This window comes from Orbicella faveolata, unplaced genomic scaffold (assembly GCF_042242905.1).
Source record: "Orbicella faveolata isolate gen_17 unplaced genomic scaffold, um_ofav_v1 contig_26, whole genome shotgun sequence".
Classification (NCBI taxonomy): Eukaryota; Metazoa; Cnidaria; class Anthozoa; order Scleractinia; family Merulinidae; genus Orbicella; species Orbicella faveolata.
This window is the reverse complement of record NW_028301554.1, coordinates 15,670,039-15,682,886: the sequence shown is the minus strand read 5'-3', so window position 1 is coordinate 15,682,886 and position 12,848 is coordinate 15,670,039. Positions and strand designations below refer to the sequence as shown.

At 44.3% G+C, this 12,848-nt stretch overlaps 1 protein-coding gene and 1 pseudogene across 1 annotated transcript in view; one reads left to right on the top strand and one right to left on the bottom strand.

Moving 5' to 3' along the window:
- The window catches only part of LOC110044115 (uncharacterized), a 169,446-nt gene that overhangs the window by 97,787 nt on the left and 58,811 nt on the right, over positions 1-12,848 (top strand). The window lies entirely within an intron of this gene.
- On the bottom strand, positions 10,204-10,765 carry LOC149108288 (uncharacterized; annotated as a pseudogene).

Genomic DNA, 12,848 nt, shown 5'->3' with positions numbered 1-12,848 from the left:
TTAACATCATGTATTGCGGGATGATCAATCATGTCTTTGTATCTTTCTCTGCTGTTCAAACATATGAAATTACATTTCATATATTCACTTGCAATATAGTCATTCCTACATATCCTGACATAATAACCAACAATAGAAAACAGTGTGCTCTGGCTGCTTACCTTTAGACAAACAAAAATGGGCTTATGATCACTATAATATGACTCTAATGTACCAGAACTTTGAACTTGATGTGGAATATAAGTGTATATGTCGTCTATCTGAGTTTTATAAGCTGTTGTGTATTGTTTTATCAGCTGAGTGTAACCTTTTTGCTTGATCATATATCTCACGAGAGCTTTCTGTTCAGAGGTAGCTTCCATAAAATTAAAATTTTAAGTCTCCAAAAATTATGACTTGAGTCTGTGGCTCGCAAAGAATAGTCCGATGTAAGTGTTCTAAAGCTTCAAATAATTTAGAAAATAGAACTTTTGATTTTGAGCGATATATCTCAACAACATATATATCGTGATAATAAAGTGTATTATCGTTTGTCTCACGATGTAGTCACTTGAGATGTAGACCTCGACGTTTCGACTGCTTACTGCTAGTCTTCTTCAGGCGATAAGGTCGACTGATTGCACGGTATCATTTATATCACAAAGGTCGGCTGTGATTGGTGCATTTCGATCCTCCTATTGTTCCATTATTCCGGCGAGTAGCTGTTCCCTCAGTGGTCCGCTGTTGTACCGTTCTCCTGTTGTTGTGTTTCTTGATCGTGGGTATCCATGCTTCAGGAATTTCAATTCCACTATCCCTGTTGATGTTGTTAGGGTGAAGTCTTATGTGAATAGCTTCCTTGACCCTACGTGTGTACCAGTGAGGATCTCAATCAATAAACTTGACCTCATTCCAGATAGGATAGTGGCCGGTCTCGTGGGTGTGTTCAGAAACGGCAGAGGTCTGGGTTCGGGCGAGTCGTATATCCCTGTCGTGTTCTTTGATCCTCTCCTGCATAAATCTCCCTGTTTCCCCGATGTAGACTTTGCCGCACTCACAGGGAATCCTGTAGACAACACCATCTTGTTTAGCCGGGTTGACGGTGTCCTTTGGTCGCACTAAGTGTGACCGAAGTGTCGTGTCGGACTTAAAGACAGTGCGAATGCCTTGTTGTTCTAGGCAGCGGCGGAGAGACTCCGAAACTCCTTGGACATAAGGTAAAACGGCGGTGGATTTAAATTCCGCGACAGGCTCTCTTCTTGGGGTTGTTCGTGCCTTTGTGATCTTCTGTACAAAAGAGGAGGGATATCCGTTAGAAACAAGTACAGATGACAGATGTTTCTTCTCTCCAGCGATTACTGATGGTTTGGTGACGAGACGTTTAGCCCGGTCGTACAGACACTTCACAATACCGCGCTTTACTGAACGAGGGTGGTGTGAATCATACGCTAGGTACTGATCAGTATGTGTTGGTTTCCTGTAGACACTGGTGGTAAGGCGGCCATCAGGTGCTCTGTAAACTGACATGTCGAGAAAGGCGATCTTGTTGTTGTTCTCGATCTCCATGGTGAAACGGATTGATGGTTGTTGACTGTTCAGGTGTTGCAGGAAGACGTCAACTCTATCCCGATCCAGGATGGTGAAAGTATCATCTACGTAGCGTTTCCAGATCTTAGGCTTGCAAGGTGCGGACTCTATTGCTTGTTCTTCAAATATCTCCATGTAGAGATTAGCAATAACCGCGGATACAGGGCTCCCCATGGCTGTGCCGTCTCGTTGTTCGTAAATCGATCTGTTGTACTGGAAGTACGTAGATCTTAATACGAAATTCAAGAGGTCCGCGATTTGAACTGGTGTAAGTGTCGTGCGGTCAGCCAGGTCTGCGTCGTTCTCTATTTTTTGTAGCGCGGCTTGTACGGCGCCCTCGATCGGTACGTTGGTAAACAGTGACTCTACGTCGAAAGACACCATGATCTCGTGGTCCTGGATCTCTTCACTGGCGATGGTGGAGGCGAAGTCAGTTGAGTTCTTCACTGTGAAGTTCGAGTTACCTGCAAGAGGAGATAATACGTTAGCCAAGAAAGCAGACAGGTCGTATGCAAAGGTGTTGACACACGACACAATTGGCCTAAGCGGTGTCTCGGCCTTGTGGATCTTTGGCAAACCATAGATCCTAGGTGGTTGTTTGTGTCGAGGTCTGATCTTATTATAAACCGCCTCTGATATGTGTCCACTCCGTTTCAGGGTTAGCAGCTTCTCAGATAGCTTCCGGGTCAAGCGGTCTCTCGGATCTTTGTTGAGCAGCTGGTACGGTCCGGAATCAATTAGCGCTGACATTTTTGCGTGGTATGTGTCAGCGTCCAGGATTACGCTAGCGCGTCCTTTGTCGGCCTGAAGGACCACGATTGAGTTGTCCTCTTTTAAGCTTTTAAGAGCCTCCTGCTGTTCCTTCGTGATGTTGGGCGTGGGTGGTTGTGCCTGTTGAAGGATGGTATTGATGGATCTCCTGACTGTGTCTGCTCGCTCCGCATCTAGTGGCCTGACTGCTGACTCAATTTTGGCGATGATCTCGGTGGCTGGGACGCTCGTAGGAGTCACGGCGAAATTTAGACCTTTCTTCAGTAGGGACACCTCAGCTTCGCTAAGGGTCGACCTTATCGCCTGAAGAAGACTAGCAGTAAGCAGTCGAAACGTCGCGATCTACATCTCAAGTGACTACATCGTGAGACAAACGATAATACACTTTATTATTGCATCTACCACGATGAATAACAACAACCTTTTCCTCGACATATATATCGTGATAGCCACAAGGTAAATTGATAATAGCAACAGTCATTTCTGTATTGTTGTAGTTCCATCTAAAGGGGTCACAGGTGCACTCTATATCATTTCTGATATAGACAGCTGTTCCATATGTTGCTCTAGTTAACTATTCTGTGGATCATGGTCATTTCTGTAGAGACGAAAATTAGCCATGTCATGTGCTTCACCATTCTCTTGAACAATTAAAGCTGTCTCAACAAATACATTCACATGTGCTGCTTGAACACTATATAATCACATGTTACATCTTTAATAGGGAGATGCAAAGATCTTATATTTTGGAACAAAATTTTCAAGTTGCTTTTATTACTTTGTACTTCATAAAGAAAGGGCATGCATGGTTTTAAAGATTCTTCTGACCTTAGTCTAGACATTTCATCAGCAACTTTCTTGCCAACTACTATCTAGCCTGCAAGCAGGCTCACCTTTGAGTCAAACGCACGAGCGGATAAAAGCAAAGCGATCCGGCAGGAAGGAGTCTGGTGAAGAGGCACCCAGAAAGTGAGCCTGCCTTGATCTCTGTAATTTTTTTTCATTTCTGCTTCACCTGAGCAAAGTGAAGTACCATTGGTCGAAAAGCGGGAAAGGCGAGAAAGCTGTCAATCTATTATGTCAGGAGCCATAATCGGGGACGGAGACCGTAAGTCTTGGGATCCGCTCGCACCTATGATATGGGACAATTTTTCTATTTTTAGAACAAATTGCGCTATCCTGACGTCATATATCCGCGCGGATTCACGCACATGTCGGGGGCTCTCGCGTGGATGTTGTCACGTTGCATGATCAAATGGTGAGAGTTGAGAGATTCTCTTACGTATTTTTTCACAGCGATGGCAGGGAATAAGGCAGGGAATACGAACCAGGGCGCTTATATGTAGTTTTATGCTCTGAGCTAACGGAAAGGTGGGTTTTTCAGGGTCGAAAACCAGACTTCCATCTCGCGCTAGGAATGAATAACAAGATCTGCTCGCGCTAGTTGTAAGCTTACGCGTATGTTTTTGTGTTTGTTCTGACTTAAGAATATAGCAAGAAAATTCTCTACTCTGGTATCGAGTTAATTTGTGAGTTTCTCGGACAATGGTTAATCATAACCAAAACCTGTTTTGATGGTTTCTTATTGTTTCTGTTTGTTTGGTGAGTTTGCAAAAGTTTTGAAAGGAAAGTCTGATGCGTACAATTAGCTCATTTGCATAGTGCAGCTCGTGCACTTTCAAGTCCGAGTCGGTGTTTTCAATTGTCAACAAATCTTGACAAAGATTTCTTTCGTTATCTTTTGTGCTGAGATGCTGCAACAAATTTCACGAACGCAAAAAACGCTACTAACATCATGTGTGTTTCTTCAACATAAGGATAGTGAAGTTTTACACTGCGAAAATGAAAATAGACAAGGAGTTTTGGTATTTTAAACTTGATCAACAAAATCGAAATCGTTATTCAAAGTTGATTAAAGAAAGCGTCATCGTAACTTTGCTGATTATTTCTGCTTTATTCGCATATTTTCAGCTTAGCTTTTAATATGTTCTCACACATTTATCAATCTTAAACATATTTAAAAAACTATAGAGTTATTGTTTGAGTTCGATGTACGCTTTCACACGAAAGTGCGGCGGAAGTACAATATGTCATGTTTACTGACTGTACAAAACACGCATCGGCGGGCGCTCTCATTCATCGACAACAGAGAATTTACTGGATTTTTACACGAATGAAACTGAGCAGTATCTACGGACGTAAAGTTATTGGGCCTTGATGAAACATCAAGCGTTGCTTACAATTCAGGCGAAACTCAAACTAGCAATTATTTTGTTTTACTTTTCGGTCGCCATAGACTGGCAAATTCCTCGCAAGCGTGTGGCAAGAGGAGCTAGGAAACTATGAAGTCCTGAAGCTCTGCTATATCTAAATATATCGAGCTAGTTTTTTGCTGTGTAATGGAAAAGCTGTTAATCTTCAACATATGTGAAATTTAAAGTGGAGTAATGTACAGCTCATGTAAAAGAAGCATCCGTCGGAACACAACTTAGTCAGCGATATATATCTAAGCTTAAAGCGGAACATACCTAAATTCGACTCTGTCTTACTTCACTCAAACTGGAGCAGCTTACGACGAAAATACTTAAGCAAAATTCCAACAGACGTAAACGCGTTGAGTTGTGGGCCAAAGACATGAAAAATTTCGGGAATTTCGGACGCCATTTCCCCCGTGCGACATCCGCAAAAATCCTCGCAGCATGTACGTGCGTGTGCCTCAGGTGATGGTGCAATTTGTTCTAAAAATAGAATTATTGTCCCATATCATGGGGACAACCCCAATACTAGAAATGGCGCGCGCTTACGGTCTCCGTCCCTGATTATGGCTCCTGATTATGTTTGATGAGTTGTTGTTGTTGTTGTCAGACCCCCATGAAGTCGGTAATTTACCAAACGTTCTCACAATAAAAAATAAGTCGTCCACATTTGCAGTCAGAGGAAGAGTTGAGTGCGCATATTACTGAGGTTTTAACCCAGTTATTGCTGGTTAAATTTCGAACAAAGAGGGGGCAGGAAATAGCAGTCGAAAGTATGTTGATGAATCAAGACGTATTTGTCCTGTTGCCGATTACATATGGGAAGAGTTAGATATTACAAACGCATGTGATTACAAACAACACGAAGGCATTTGCTCGTTTACCAGCATCATCAAAGACCAGACTGCCAAAGCAAGATCACTTGGAATTGGAATCAAGTGTTTGTCCTTGCTAGACATAAACTTTGATGGTTTTTCTTCAGCAAAACTTTATCAACAACGGATATTGCACCTGCATGTTGTTATGAAAAAGATTACAATTTTCCCGAGAAATCTGAGCTCCCCAAATTAGTCGGCTCATTTTTTCTGTGGTCTCCAGGGTGGAAATGAAAAATTTGCAGAGATCAGAGTGGACTCACTTTCTCGTCTCGCAGCTTCGCCGTGCACGCTTGTGCCCCAACGTGAGCCTGCTCGCAGGCTAACTACTATCAATTTAAGATATGCAAACCTGAAATATTCCGAAGTTTACTTAGACCAGCATAATGCATTATTTTATGTTCTCTTGTTGAAGCTGGTAAATCAACAACCACTTCGTCAAGCGTGTCACCTTGACAACGATGTACTGTCCTGGTTGCAGCTGGTCGTAAAGGGAATTGTTTGTGAGCGGTAAACGGAAACGATACTCGACCAAAACACTTCAAAATCGGTAAAACGGTAAACTCTAAACGGCAGAAAACTCTCTAAAAGGCGCAACAACTGCTCACTGGAAACTGTCTAAAACTCTGCCCATAAAACGTCCACGCAACTTAAATTCGTACGCGCAACTAACGTACACGTAACTTAAATTCAAAATGTTTCCGTGCGCGCGTGCGCTATTCACACGTCACGCCACTTCGGAACTGTCTTCTTAACATTTTCCCCACACGGGGAGGTAGTCCTAGTGTGTCTCCAAATAACTGACTATCAATTAATTCCAAGCGGAATCAGTTTCGTAATTGGTCTCACAACAGTCTTGGCGCCACATACAACTTTAGCTACACAGGTGTGGCTGTCTCGTCCAGGATACACTTCAGTAACTCGTCCTAACGGCCAACATCCTCTTGGAGAATCAGGCTGAATCACGAGAACTACATCATCAACTTTTAGGTCTTGGTTTTCTCATGTCCACTTTGGTCTGCTGTTAAGGTTACTTCCCACCTTCGCGGGTGCCCTTAGGGAAAAAAATCGCACACGCGCCAGTTTCAATAAAATCCCAACAAACTATATATCATAAGAAAGCTTAATAACTGTACTTTACGAAAAAAAAATATTTTAAGAAATGCTTTCTTGTAGGAAGTGTCAGGAGGCGGTAAGGCGTGAAACGACCGAGGCTTCTTCTATTGAATTTATAGGCTATCGGATTCCACAGTACGGGCAAAAGGGCTGCACAGTCTTATTCACAAGGCGTCAATCAACGAAAGTGTCGGGCTTTTTCGATATTCTGCTTGCTTGTCTAGATATCCACATCTAAAGTTGGAGTAGCTAAAAATACGTGAGACGTGTTGCATAAATGGACGCCACGGGAAAAATGTGTTAAATATCAAAATTTCCCGACACACCTTGGTTTGTCATTATCTCTGGAATGTTCTGTCGAAATTTCACGAAAATCTGTCAAATCTGCATACCCTATATATTCGCTCAAAGTGGATGTATTCCGCCAAAAATGAAATGCGAGATTTTAGCTTGTAAAGGTTCGTAAACAACTCGCGCCACGCCCGGAGATTATCACGCCTAATAAAACCGCAAACCAAGGGAACAACAGGACTTCCAAGTGTCTATGATAATAGATCAAGATTTCCCGGGAAAAGCATCGCATTGCAACATTTTTTTTTTTATCTCGCTCAGTGGAGTTCAATTTAGGACGGCGACGTAATATAATGGGCAAAGACGCCAATGGCAAAGGCAAAGGCAAAGGCAAAACCCGCGCCAAGGCGGAAAATGTGCCGCTGAAAAACAAGACTGTTAAGGAATCGACGGACAGCTTAAGAAATACCCTTAATGCTGAAATGAGTTCCCTTGGGTAGGTTTCATTTTCTTCATCGCTTCCGCCAGATTCCGACGAAGAATCTTGTTCGCAGCCTGCACTGACTTTGACTTTGATTTTTAAGCTATTTGTTCCAAGGATATTTGAACGTTCCGGATCTTCAGCAGATGCCGAGATTGTCGAAGGCGTTTGGCCAAACCAAAAGCCTTTGTTGCTTTCGGCAAGGTTTTTTTTTTCTTTCCCTGACAGTATGGAGCTTTTTCTTTCTTCTTTGGGCCGGTTTTTTTCGTTTTCTTTACCTAAGGACTTTTTTCTGCTTTGATTTTTCCATAGGAGTTAGCGTAAAGAGCTTTCACGTGGGAATTTTTGTCAACTGCGTGATGTAAATAAATATATGCAAGTGACATGAAATATGAGCGATGAGCGTTTGCCGCGAAAATTTCCCCAGGGTTCTCGCCCGTTGACAAGATTATGACACCTTCCTAGTTTATTAACTTTATTTGAAAATAGGTTTTTTCTAAATAACTTGGCCGCTTTTTGAGATATTTAATGTTTTTCCTTTGGAAACACTAGATAAAATGACGAACTTAAATTTTGTCAAATAAAAGAAAAAACGATTTTTTTGGCTTCTGAAGGTGGGAAGTGACCTTAAGGGCAGGAACACATTCTTTGAGCCATCTTCTCCACACTTGTGAAATAATGTCTTGAACCTTTCGCCATCGTTGACGCGGATGAAAAGTAGCAGTTTCAACAGACTCAGGCGCAAACTGTCCTCCCACTGGGCCATGCAGGGAATGGTTAGTGGTCAATGGAACACTGTCTCGTGGATCCGAGCTCTGATAAGTCAACGGACGGGAATTAAGAAGAGACTCCACCCCGGCAAACACTGTGATCAGCTCCTCATTGGTCACATCTCGATCTCGTACAACGGCATAAGTGGCTTTCTTAGCAGCTTTCACCATCACTTCGTGGGCTCCTGCAAAATGCGGAGCAGCTGGTGGGCTGAATCTCCATGTTACTCCAAGCTCGGCTGTCTTGCTCTCAAGTTTCTGTCTGTCTAACTGGCTGACTAATTTCTTTAACTCGCCAAATGCACCTAAGAAATTCATACGTCTATCACTTATCACCTCCTTAGGAACTCCACGGCGACTGGTAAAACGAGTGAAGGCCTTTAAGAACGTGTCGGTGTCTAGTCCCCAGGCCATCTCTAAATGCACTGCTCGTGTTTCCAAGCAAGTAAACAGGCACAGCCACCTTTTCTGTCGAGGTTTTCTGCGTCCTTGAACGGTATACAGAGGACCTGCAAAATCCGCGGCTGTTTGGGCGAAGGGCCGGAAAATAAAACGTAGCCTTGTCTTCGGGAGTGGCGCCATAATCTGACAAGCTGGCTTGTTCCGTCTTTTCTTGCACTCATTACATTCATGGTCCCACTCGCGGATCTCCTCACGTGCGGTGATGATCCAAAATCTCTCACTCAACTGGCAAATAATGAAATTTACTCCAGCGGCATGATTTGCTCTCTCATGATAATTCTTCACAATCCGTTTTGTCACTCAGTGTCCACGAGGCAGAATGATTGGACATCTGGTGTCGTAAGGAAGGAACTCTGCAAACTTTAAACCCCCGTCACACCGGATGACGCCATCTTCATCTTCTGGGTTAAGATTGATCAACTGGCTTTTCTGTGGTATCGGCTTACCCAAGCTCAAAGCTGCGTACTCGTCATGGAATGCTTCGCGTTGTGCTAAGCTCACTATCTCCTCTTCAGCATCCTTTATTTCCTCGGGTGACAATTCGATGCCCACCTTTCTGTTGTCTCTACTGCGCAGGTTGTGCAGCACTCTTCTCACTCTTGCGTGTACTTGAACCAAACATGTCCAGCCAGAGAACCGCTTTGGATCTTGTCTCCACACGTCACAAGTGTTGTTACGTTTCGGTGCAGCTTTTTTCTGAACGCTATACGTCACAAGGATTGCGAAGGCATTCGCGCCTTCTTTCCTCTTTGAGGTTTTCCTCTCTGGCATTTCGCTGGGTCTGTTTGGGACTAACATCTTTGACCACTCACTGGAATCCTTTGTTAACCAGTAGGGGCCATTCCACCACAAGGAACACCCGGCTAAACCTGAAGGGGTTGCACCTCTTGTGCACAAATCGGCTGGATTCTCCTCGGTGGAGGCATGCTGCCACTATGACGGTTCGGTGAATATCTGTATTTCACCAATTTGGTTCGCTACAAACTCTTCACCACGCCCTCGAATCCACCATAGGACATCTGTACTGTCAGAATAAAACGTCACGCTCTGCATTGTTACTTCCAGGACCGTCAACAAGGACTGTGTTAAGCGCAGGCCAAGAATCGTGCCCATGAGCTCCAGTCTAGGGGCTGTCATCGGAGTCAACGGTGCTACTTTGCCCCTGACTGCAATAAGGTGACTAGGGATGGCATCGTTATGATATTTGCACCGGATATAAACAGCTGCACCATAAGCTTGTTGAAAGGCGTCAACAAATTTCACAATGCGCTTCAACTTGACAGGCTCTGGACTTCGTAGGCATCGGGGAATCTTCACCTCATTCAGACTATTCAACTGCTCAAACCAATCCCCGATTTTGTTGGCTATTTCATCTTGTACTACGTCATCCCAATCATAGCTTCGCACCCACAGCTCCTGAAGTAGAATTTTTGCAACAATAACGTACGGGCATACAAATCCCAGAGGTTTAAATATCGTTGCCACTTTACGCAGGACGTTTCGCTTTGTTGTCTGGAAATCTGGCAAAACCGAAGAGGCGGTTACGGTAAACAAGTCCTCGATGCTGTTCCACGAGATTCCTGGTGTCTTTATTACAGGAGCTTGGCTGCTGTTTATCACGATCTCTGTAGCGCGTTCTTCTGTCGGAATGGCTTCGATATCTTTCGGTGAGTTGGAGATCCACTTTCTAGCACGCATGTTGGCAATTCCCCACAGCGCTTTCAATTGACAGTACAGCTCCACTCCTTCTTCGTCATTTTCAACACTGTCAATAGAGTCATCCATGTAGGTTGACTTAAGGACAGTCTCAGCGGCAAGGGGATAACGGTCTTGGTTTCTTCGAGCGTTCTCCTACGCTAAAAACGGCGACTCCATAGGGGCTGAATTCCTTCCAAACACTACACAGCTGAACTCGAATACGTCCGGCTCTCGGCTGGGGTGCAGGTCTCTCCACGACAGTCGGAAATGGGAAGGGTCCTGCTCCTCAATCTCTGTTTGGAGGTACATTTCTTTTATGTTGCAAGTGATACCAACAGGGTTTTGACGAAAACGGACAAGCACGTTGAAAAGATCTTGCTGTAGTTTCGGTCCAGCGAAGATCATGTCATTCAGGGAAATGCCATTGCATTTAGCGGCACAGTCAAACACAATTCGTAGTTTCGTTGTCGTTTTATTCATCCTCACGACTGGGAAATGTGGCAAATATGCGTTGTTTGGCAGCTGCTCGTCCAAAGGAACCTTTCGTAGATATCCCTTTTCAACATAGGCCTGGATAGTTGCTTTATAATCTTCGGCGACACAGTCGTCTTTCTTTAAGTTTGTCTCGGTGCCTCTGAGGCAGTACAGTGCCATCGGCTTAATGTCAGGGAGCTCGGGCTTCTCGTCTTTCCAGGGAACGGCTACGAGATATCTTCCTTTTTCATACTTGAGAGAATCTTCCACCTTATTTTAGGCTAGTCGTTCTTCCTAGGTGAGTACAAGTCCGTCAGTACGTTCTGTGCCAGACTTCTCGATTTCCCAGAATCTCTTAAGGCTGTAATCGACATCCCAACAAGATTCTCTTCCGTCGCTCCACACAGGTTCTTTTTGTAAACAATGCACGAATGACATGAGATCACGTTCTCGCAGCTTCGTTTTCGTCAGGCGCACCAATGCAACTCCACCCTAGTGGTCCAAGACGGGCGATGGGTCCACCACTTTTCCCTCGGAGATCAACATGAGAATAGTGGAATTCAGCGTTTTCAATGCCAACCAAAAGATCGACAAGTCCATTGTTTGCGGGCGTGGCAAAACTGCACTGGGTCAGGTGAGGCCATTTATTCTGTAATTGCCTGTGACTTTCTGCGTGTACGTTTTCACGCTGATTTCTTTTGAGAACTGCCCATCGACGCTTTCAATTTCAATCTTTAACGGCATGGACTTAAAGGTTTCTACTGTATCATTGAGAACATGAACTTGAACTTTCTGAAAAAGTTCTTGCAGTCCCAGTACCCTAGCAACTTCTTTGTTTAGGAAAGTCTTGTTTGATGCGTCATCGAGTATAGCATTTATCTTCACTTTTCTACCATTAGCCTTCATCCACACAGGGACAGTTCGTAACAAATATGATTCAGTTGGCGTTTCGGCATTATAGCTGGTCATGGTCATAACGGGCACCTCCTCCCAAGGAACGACTGGGTGTCTTTCTTCGTGAACACCGGGCAATGTAGTCAGCGGTCTGGTATCTGACAACTCTTCAAGTCCATGGAGAAGGCGGTGATGATTTCGAGGGCAACCGTCTATTCCAGATATGCGGGTCTTTCTGCAATCTTTCCCCCTATGGTCAGTGGCTAGGCAGCGAAAACATAGCTTCTTTTCTTTGGCGAACTGCCAGCGGTCATCCACTCCTTTGTCGTAATGTTTGCAGAACCACACACCATGATCGCGACTTTGACAGAGAGAACAGGGAGAACGCATGTTTCTTATTCCATTCCCGATTACAGCAGTATGGAAATTTCGCAAGCTGCCAAGATCCGGGTACTTGGGTGCTCTTGGCGGGCTAACGTACCTGAAAGTCTTCGGTTTACTCCCGTTCGCCATTTCCGCCACTTCAACTCGGAATCTGACCTCATCTTTAAGCCAATCTCTGAAAGCTGGGACTGGTTTTTCTCTTGCGTGTTCGCTTAACCAGCGGCTGTAATTCTCTAGCTGACGATCAGGCAACTTCTTTACTAGTAGACTATGAAGAGTTCCGTCGCCTAGCTCTCCGTCTTTTTCTTCCGCCTGTAGTTTTACCACTGTGATCTCCACAAGGTGTGCAAACCTCTCTAGAGTGTGAATATCTTTACTTCTGATTAATGGCATCTGTTCTAGTTGATCCATGTAGGCTCGCAGAAGTCGGCGTACACCACCATATTTTGTTTTTAATATTTCTTTGGCTTTTTCGTATTCTGGAGTTGAGACTCCTAGACCGCCATTTTCAAATTCTTGCCATTTTCAAATTCGCTGGCTCCGCCGACTCGTCTACTAGACTTGTAAAGAGAGCCCAAAAGTCTTCAAACTTGTGTTTGTCACCATTGAACGTCGGGACCTTTAACGGCCTCAAAAATCGGCTTCGGTCATCATGATTTCCGTTACTTACGTTCAGCTGATACTGCTGGGCAGGCTGCAGGTCGTAGCTATCCGCTATGTTCACTCTAATCGGCTGGCTTTTATCTACGGTTTTGCGCGCGCGAGCTTTTGTTACAGTTTGCCCAGCTACAATCGCACTCTGTACTTCTTT